Genomic DNA, 9,851 nt, shown 5'->3' with positions numbered 1-9,851 from the left:
CCTGGTCATGAAGGGGGTTTCACCTAGCGGGGCTGAAGTGGTTAATTGTGAGTGATGCTCATGTTGAGGATGTGTCATGTTTCGTCCTTAGCGGTTTGCCTACTCCTCTTGTGTTGGGGCTACCCTGGTTCACTAAACATAACCCCACCATTGATTGGCAGGCGAGGCAAATAAATGGTTGGAGTGACTTTTGCAGAGAGAATTGCCTCACGACATCTGTTTCTGAGGTTGCTACTAAGACTGTACCATCTTTTCTCTCTGAATTTTCGGATGTCTTCTCTGAGAGTGGAGTTCAGGATTTGCCCCCGCACAGGGAGTACGATTGCCCTATTAATCTCATCCCAGGCGCCAAACTGCCTAAATCTCGTTTATACAATCTTTCCCAACCTGAGAGGATCGCTATGCGTGCTTATATCTCTGAGAGTCTGAGAAAAGGACACATACGACCCTCGAAGTCACCTGTTGCCGCTGGTTTTTTCTTTGTTAAGAAAAAAGAAGGTTCTTTAAGACCTTGTCTGGATTTCAGGGAGCTGAACAGTATCACTATTCGTGACCCTTATCCGCTTCCTCTGATCCCGGACCTGTTTAACCAGGTTGTTGGGGCTAAAGTCTTTTCCAAATTAGATCTAAGAGGGGCATACAACCTGGTCAGGGTCAGAGAAGGAGACGAATGGAAGACGGCCTTCAATACCCCTGAGGGCCATTTTGAGAATTTGGTTATGCCTTTTGGTTTGATGAATGCCCCAGCCGTTTTTCAGCATTTCGTGAACAGCATTTTTTATCATTTGATGGGAAAATTTGTATTAGTGTATTTGGATGACATTTAGATTTTTTCTCCTCATTTCAAAACTCATAAAGAACATTTACGTCAGGTTTTGCTCATCCTGCGGGAGAATAAATTATATGCGAAACTGGAAAAATGTGTGTTTGCGGTTCCAGAAATTCAATTTCTGGGGTTTCTTCTCTCCGCTTCTGATTTTCGCATGGACCCCGAGAAGGTCTGCGCTGTGCTTGAGTGGGAGCTTCCTGAGAATCAGAAGGCGCTGATGCATTTTTTGGGCTTTGCCAATTATTACAGAAAGTTTATTTAGAATTATTCCTCTATTGTTAAACCACTCACTGATATGACCAGAAAGGGGGTAGATTTTTCTTCTTGGTCAGTAGAGGCGCGTAAGGCTTTTTCTAATATCAAGGAGAGTTTTGCTTCCGCTCCCATCTTGGTGCAACCTGATATTTCTTTACCCTTCATAGTTGAGGTTGATGCTTCTGAGGTGGGTGTGGGGGCGGTCTTGTCTCAGGGTTCCTCTCCTGCCAAATGGCGACCGTGTGCCTTTTTCTCGAAAAAACTCTCCTCCGCAGAGAGAAATTACGATGTGGGAGATAGGGAATTGTTGGCCATCAAGTTGGCTTTTGAGGAATGGCGCCATTGGCTAGAGGGAGCCAGACACCCTATTACCGTATTTACTGACCATAAAAATCTGGCCTACTTGGAGTCAGCCAAGCGTCTGAACCCGAGACAGGCCAGATGGTCTTTGTTCTTTTCTAGGTTTAATTTTGTTGTCACGTTCCGCCCTGGAGTTAAGAATGTGAAGGCAGATGCCCTGTCACGTTGTTTTCCGGGAGGCGGGAATTTTGAAGACCCGGGTCCCATTTTGGCTGAAGGTGTGGTGGTCTCTGCTCTTTTTTCTGAATTGGAGGCAGAGGTGCAGGCAGCCCAGTCAGATGCTCCTGATCTTTGTCCTCCTGGGAGGTTGTTTGTGCCTATCGCTTTAAGACACAAGATTTTTAAGGAACACCACGATACGGTCCTTGCTGGGCACCCGGGGGCAAGAGCCACACTGGATCTCATCGCTCGGAGATTCTGGTGGCCTGCGCTTCGTAAGTCGGTTGAGTGTTTTGTGGCAGCCTGCGAGACTTGCGCTCGTGCCAAAGTCCCTCATTCACGGCCATCAGGTCCTCTCCTTCCCTTACCCATTCCTTCCCGTCCTTGGACACATCTGTCCATGGACTTCATAACGGACCTGCCTCGTTCCTCAGGAAAGACTGTGATTCTGGTGGTGGTGGACCGTTTTAGCAAAATGGTGCATTTCATCCCTTTTCCTGGTTTGCCCAATGCTAAGACGCTGGCGCAGGCTTTTATTGATCACATTGTCAAATTGCACGGTATTCCTTCAGACATAGTCTCTGATAGGGGCACGCAGTTTGTTTCCAGGTTCTGGAAGGCTTTCTGTTCTCGCTTGGGGGTTCGGTTGTCATTCTCTTCTGCTTTCCACCCGCAGTCGAATGGCCAGACAGAGCGCGTCAATCAGAATCTGGAGACATATCTGCGCTGTTTTGTGGCGGAGAATCAAGAGGATTGGTGTTCTTTTTTGTCCCTTGCTGAATTTGCTTTAAATAACTGTCGTCAGGAGTCCTCTGATAAGTCACCATTTTTTGGTGCATATGGGTTTCATCCGCAGTTTGGGACTTTCTCGGGAGAGGGGTCTTCTGGTTTACCTGATGAGGACAGATTCTCCTCGTCTTTGTCATCTATTTGGCAAAAGATTCAGGATAATCTAAAGAGCATGAGTGAGAGATATAAGCGTGTGGCACATAAGAGACGTGTGCTTGGTCCGGACCTGAATGTTGGTGATCTGGTGTGGTTGTCTACCAAGAATATCAAATTGAAGGTTCCCTCCTGGAAGTTGGGTCCTAGGTTTATTGGGCCTTACAAAATCCTGTCTGTCATCAATCCTGTTGCCTACCGTCTTGATCTTCCTTAGACTTGGAAGATCCATAATGTTTTTCATAAGTCCTTATTGAAACCTTATGTTCAACCCATTGTACCCTCGCCTTTGCCTCCTCCTCCGATTATGGTTGATGGGAATCTTCAATTTCAGGTCTCTAGGATTGTGGATTCTCGGCTTGTCCGCAGTTCTCTCCAGTACCTTGTTCATTGGGAGGGTTATGGTCCTGAGGAGAGGATGTGGGTCCCAGTGACGGACATTAAGGCCTCTCGTCTCATCAGGGCTTTCCATAGGTCCCATCCTGAGAAGGTGGGCTCTGAGTGTCCGGAGTCCACTCGTAGAGGGAGGGGTACTGTCACAACCAGACAGCTGAGAAGCTCTGACAGAAGCCTTTCAGAACCTCCTCCTTGAGTTTCTTTGTTGTGATGTTCAGTTCCTCATCTCATTAGCCTCTCTCAGCTGTCATGTGGTTGGACTGATTGCATCCCTTTAAATTCCGCCCCATAATGCATTACTGGGCGGCTTATACTACTTCCTGGAATGTGTGTGCATGCTGATCTTGTTTTCCAGTCTGCTACAAAGTTAAGTGCTGAACATTTATCTGTTATTTTCTGTTTGCTGGATCCCAGGTGACCCTGACTCCCTCCGTGTCTGGTGTAGGGAGCTGGTGGTCGTGTCCCCTCACTATTGTAGGGTGTTCAGGGGTTATATAGTCGAGGTACGTGGATATGCAACCATCCACCTCTGGGATCGTTGCATAGGCTGAGCAGCCAGGGAAAGTCTCAGGTCTTGTGCAGGGGTCTCCCTTATGGTTCCTTAGCTTTGGATCCAGTGAGTCATATATGCATGTTGCTTTGTCTTGTTTCCTGTACACCGTCCGTGACATGGTGATGGTGAGTACAATAAAGGAATTCAAGAGGGGCCTGGATGTATTTCTGGAGTGTAATAATATTACAGGCTATAGCTACTAGAGAGGGGTTGTTGATCCAGGAAGTTATTTTGATTGCCTGATTGGAGTCGGGAAGGAATTCCCCCCTTCCCCCTTAAGTGGGGGAAATTGGCTTCTACCTCACAGTTTTTTTTTGCCTTCCTCTGGATCAACTTGCAGGATAACAGGCCGAACTGGATGGACAAATGTCTTTTTTCGGCCTTATGTACTATGTTACTATGTTAAGTCTGACAGATCCCATCAAAGCACAAAAGTAGAAATTTTTTACTATATAGTAAAAATCTAGCTGTATGAGTGCACTTTGTTTCATATAATGTTTTTGAAGACATTATTAGTGAGGAAGTGCAGAGAGTCCCCGAGGAGCTGGTGCAGAGGATAGGAGTGGTAGTGGCCCTGATGAGATGTGTTTGTGTCCTACCCCAGGCTGTTGCCCCTGGGAATTGGTGCAGTGAAAAAAGTGATGATGAAAGGAACCAGAGATGGTTGAACGAATAACATCTTTCTTTACTGAGTGCAAAAATAGCAGCACATCCATCAGCAAGTTCATATGAAGTGCAATTCTTTTGTGCCAAATGATGGGGTATGGTAGCTCGCAATGCGGCAAAGATGACGCTCAGAAATTTTCTAGCTGACGCTGTCTCTCTCTCTCTCTCTCTGGATTCCCTTCCCTATAGCTTTACTCTGGCACCTATGACTGTAGGTGTCCATTTAATGATGCAGGCTTCTGGCTATACCTGTCCTGAACATTCGTGATGGTGTCACGGTGGGAAGTGGGGGAACCCCCCACCGTATAATGGGAACTGTTACTAGGCCAGACAACAATGAAGGGAGCAGGCCACAACCTACAGCCGCCCTAGTCCTGACCCTGATCTCCTGACCGCATGAGCAAACCCTGAAAGTGGGGAGGGCTCATGCCCTGGAACCTGGATCCTGCTGACCCTGACGGTCCCTGGCATAGGGGTAAGGAATAGGAGACAACCGGTGCCTAGTAACAGGTGGAAGGGAAAAGACCATATGCAGCAACTGGATCGGCAGGTAAGAACACCGGAAAACTCACTTACCTGCCACTACCACCACGAATGGAACCCATGGATAAGTACAGGTGCCCGCACACCAAATAGGACACCGTACAGACAACACACACACAAAGGTATCCAGCTCTCCTGATACTGCCTGGACCCCATGCAGCAAGGAGCACGGCAGCCCCAGGCAGCACTGTATACAGACTAATGGTTAACCCCTTCGGGAAACCAGCCCCCTCACAGAGGTATCAACATACCCGGTAACGTATAGCATACATGCAGGGACCAACACCAACAAAAGCCCAGACATATGTAACATCCTGAAGTATGTTACTAAACTCTGTTTCCCTGCTACAACATGCTAGGTGTATATTTATTGTCATCTTATGTAATCTAACACTGCATTCTCCATTATGTGCATTTTCTATGCCTGTTTCATATAATTGCTGTGATTTCCATGTACACCAGCAGGTGGCAGCAATGTGTTTAGTTCAGTTTAGCATATCTAGACTGGAATAGTACATTCCAATCTAGCTCCCCCCACTCTTTGAGGAGGTGTGAAATGTTCCCACTTCCTGCCTCATGGGGAGGAAAGAAAGTTCTAGTTAGTGTACCAGCCACCCCTGCTAGGGGAAGGCTGTGCTAGTAGGAGCTCCCAGAAAACAGGGATCCCAAGACAGGATTGAGCCTCAGCTGAGGCAAAGATCACTCTTCCCAGCCTGAGCCATCAGCCTCAGTTGGTTGACAAGAAAAGCAGCCCTCTCCAGCATCCAGGAAGAAGCATCCCCTGTGAGCCAAGCTGTGAGTACATATCCAGAGTCCAGGAGAAGCCAAATCCCTCCTCAGCTAGTCAGGCCCATTACAAGCAGAAGACAGACAGAGCAGAAGATAAATGCCTGCCAGATTCTCCAGGCACATAGTATAGATGCAGAAGAGGCATTAACCCCTGCAATATATTGCCTATACCTGCCGGGACCTAAAGACTATTGCTGTACTCATCTGGATTTATGTTACACCCATTAAGTAAAGACAAGTTGGATCATATTACCTGTTTGGATCTCATTCATTCCTGAATTACTCCTATTAACAACACTCAATTTATTGCAAGTGAGCCAGGATCCAGGAGTCCAGCCGTACCAAGGTAGGAGACACCGTTGACACTACCATATCTGCTATACAGAGACATTATCCCCCTCTGGCATTCCTCACCTGGTACGTGAGTTATTACATCTTAAAGGGCCCCGAGACTATAACCTGCGCACATTGCAATTGGCGTCACAAACTAGAAACTATTAATTTTGCACCAGTGTGCATTAGTCACAACCCGGCTTACTGTACATGTAACAACCAACAAAACGCTACACACACCCAGAACATAAACCCACACCACACATACAACAAGTGAGGGTAAAGGTACAAGGAGGGTACAAAAGGGAGGACAATTTATGTTCAATAAGGTGTCCTTCAAGGACTGGGCTGGAACACCCAGGCAAGGAGCAAAGCTCCAACACCAAGCAAGGCTGTAGTACAACTGCACCCAGCCAGCAAGCCACAGGAATATATCAAGCTTGCGACCACACCCAGGAAACACCTTAATACCCACTAGCCAGAACATTAACCCCTTGCTCACCAAACAGCAGGGAGGCACATCTTAAAGGGGAAGTGCACGTTCAAACCACAAACTACACGTTGCCCCTGGCAACCAGTCTGCACGGCAACTGCGTCACGGTCAAACACCAATATGACTGTGACACCGTGTCACGGTCAAACACCAATATGAGCGTGACACATGGTGTCTTAGCGTGTTTCCCACCACTTTGCAGCGGAGTCTTGGTAGCTTGGTTGCTTGATCACTCTGCTGACTTAAATACGCCGTAGATTACAAATCTATAAGTGAGGTTATTGATGGTTGTCCGAGGAATGTTCTGCCATGCTGAATGCACTTGGCATGCAAATCATCAAGATCTGCTGCTGGCAGCATCTTTTGCAATTGTCAACCAATGATGTCCCTAATGTGCTTGATGGGAGACAAGTCCAGAGTCATTGCAGGCCATGGTGGCACGTTTAGGCCACATAGGCTGCTCATAATAACACAAGCCACATGTGGCCTATGGTTGTCCTGCTGAAAAATGTCTCCTGGAACACTTTAAAGAAATGGCTGTACCACTGGTTCCACAACCAAATCAATGTAATGCCGAGCTTTTAGTGTATCTGAAAGACTAGAGAGTCCAGCTATGGTACATTATCCCACCCCACACCAAAAAGCCGGGAGCAGGACTGATATGACCTTGTCTTGTGAGGGACCCTTCTTAGTGTCCAGAATTATCTCTGTCTCAGAGGCTATCATTGCCTCTGAGACAAAGGCGGGACTCATCGCTGAAGAGGATAGACCTTTATTTCACTCTTTATTGCTGTCTTGCTGTGCATTATAATAGCCTTTCAGAAAGGTGGTATGAAGTCAATAGAACACATACAGCTGGATGTCAGGCTCATAGCCCAATGCCACGCAAACACCATCTGATGGTTTGTGTAGACACTGTTTGCCGCCCTAGGCTTGGCATATGACGTCCAATTTCACTTGCAGGACAGAATGGATCACTACACGCCATTCTTCTAATCAGATGATCTGTTCTTGCAGAGGTTCTTCTCTGTGCACCTCTTGCATTCCAGTTCCAGTTGTTGTTCTCCCAACCACCGGGAGATGCAATGTTGAACAGTGCTGACATCTAGGCAGATAGCGATCTGCTGGAGTGATAAACCAAGGTCAGTTCAAGGATTCTGTCCCTCTCAGTTTGTGACACCTGGTCACCACCAAGTGGTGATAACTGACGGAAAGAAGGCATCTCAGAGTTTATCTAATTTTTTAGATTTCATGTAGCTAAAAATCTTTACTTTCAATCTAGCTTTTATGCCCCTCCCACATGTCACAGATTGGAGCTAGGTGCCTGAAAATGTGATCATCTGCAGAACTTAGTGACATAGAAAATAAGTCACTGGGTTGAACTTTTTTCTATCTTGCAACTGCAGCCATGCCTGGGGTCTGGATGCTGAGACACGGAGCGGTGAGCTGAATTGGTTTCCTTTACCTTCTTGTATTGCCAGAACTTAGCCGCTTCTTCTATTTACTCAATTTGCATCAACTTATGGCTTGTCCTTCTTGGTGTCGCAATCTCAATGTTGAGGAGTATATATAACCTCTCTAAAACCTATACTCTAAAAACATCCGCACCAAACAAAGATGAACTGTCCCTGCCCCCCTTGTAACCAGCCACTGAGAACCCATCCCAATGGAAAGCTGGAATACACTTCCAAATGAGGGGGAATAAAAAAACAACAACACAATTCTGCCATGGTTTTATTGGTTTTGTTTCTATGGTGTTTCCTGCGCGGTAAAAATGAAGGGGGTAATTTATCAAACTGGTGTAAGGTAGACCTGGCCTAGTTGCCCATAGCAACCAATCAGATTCTACCTTTCATTTTGGACAGCTCCTTTGGCAAATGGAAGGAGGAATCTGATTGGTTGCTTCGAGCAACGAAGCCAGTTCTACTTTATGCCAGTTCGATAAATGACCCCCAAAATGTTATCCTCATTCTCCAGGTCAGTAAAATTACAGCGATTATAGTTTCCCTTGTGTTTTAATACTAAAAAAAATATAAAAACGTTGAAAACATTTTTCTTTCGTCAGATTGCCATATTCTAACTCCCATGACTGTATTATCACTCATGATTATTTACATTCATGATAATTTTTTATTTATTAATTATTATTTTTTATAATTAAAAAATAAATGTTTTTCACTTTTTCTTTACACTTATTTTAAGTTCCCCACGGCCCGGCGGACCTTTTTATCCGGCCCGCAGAGTTCATGCTCATGCGACTGTGATGGGAAGTGACGGAGCCGGGGTGGAGTTCAGGCAGCGATTGAGGATTGCGGCTTCTGGATTCCATGCTTCCTCCCAGGGCCGTTTCTACAGCCGGGCGAGGAGGACAGAAGAAGGAGGGCGCCGTCAGCAGGGCCAGCGCCAAAGGGGGGTCCTTTCTGTCCGGAGGCTGCAGGAGTGGAGATGAGCGCTTCCATTCTGGAAGCGTTCATCTCCATATTCATCTGTATCGCCATCCTCAGGACAGCGATACAGATGAATGGTGCGGAGGAGCAGGGGAGAGGCGTCTCCCTTGCCCGTTCCTCTGATAGGCTACAGGCCTAGTGTCTGTAGCCTATCAGAGGCCGGTGCAGGCGGCGCGGTGACGTCATCGTGCCGCCTGAGTCAGGGGCCGTATATACTGGCACAATATGGGGGGGCACTATGGAGAAGAGGGGGAAGCACTATGGGGGCCCTATATACTGGCACAATATGGGGGGCACTTTGGAGAAGAGGAGAAGCACTATGGGGGCCACTATGGAGAAGAGGAGAAGCACTTTGGGGGCTACTATGGAGAAGAGGGGAAGCACTATTGGGGCCCTATATACTGGCACAATATGGGGGAGCACTATGGAGAAGAGGGGTAAGCACTTTGGAGGCCACTATGGAGAAGAGGGGAAGCACTATGGGGGCCCTATATACTGGCACAATATGGGGGGCACTATAGAGAAGAGGGGGAAGCACTTTGGGGGCCACTATGAAGAAGAGGGGAAGCACTATTGGGGCCCTATATAGTGGCACAATAAGGGGGGGGCACTATGGAGACTTTGATGCCTTAGCAAAAAAGGGAGACCAACAACACTGTTCCCACTAAAATTGAAGATGAGTTATACATACTGTACTATGTTATGAAGGAAATACATTGCATAAAAGTTTTGTACAATAAGGCGATTGACTGTCTGTTCACTTCTCCCATAGACTGCAATGATTTCAGATTGTTGTCAGAGGAGAGTGTACGGCACAGATCACACCGTTGTCGGAGGCTCTGGGGGCGAGCGCAGCACATTTCACCACATGTAGCGTTATTCTTGTCTTGGAAACCAAGGTGTAAGACATGATACCAGCATACAGTAAGTACAGTGCGACATGGTGAGGCCTGCGTGCAGCACTAATCTGCTGTCAGAATATCCGAAACCACCGCAGAAGCTGACAGACCCCAATACAGGCCGATGGGCACCAGTGGTATCCATTGTGTGACCGATCCTGCAATACACCGCAAAGTCTGACCATTA

This window comes from Bufo gargarizans, chromosome 2 (genome assembly GCF_014858855.1).
Source record: "Bufo gargarizans isolate SCDJY-AF-19 chromosome 2, ASM1485885v1, whole genome shotgun sequence".
Taxonomy (NCBI): Eukaryota; Metazoa; Chordata; class Amphibia; order Anura; family Bufonidae; genus Bufo; species Bufo gargarizans.
The sequence above is the reverse complement of the archived record's forward strand: the minus strand, read 5'-3'. Positions refer to the sequence as shown.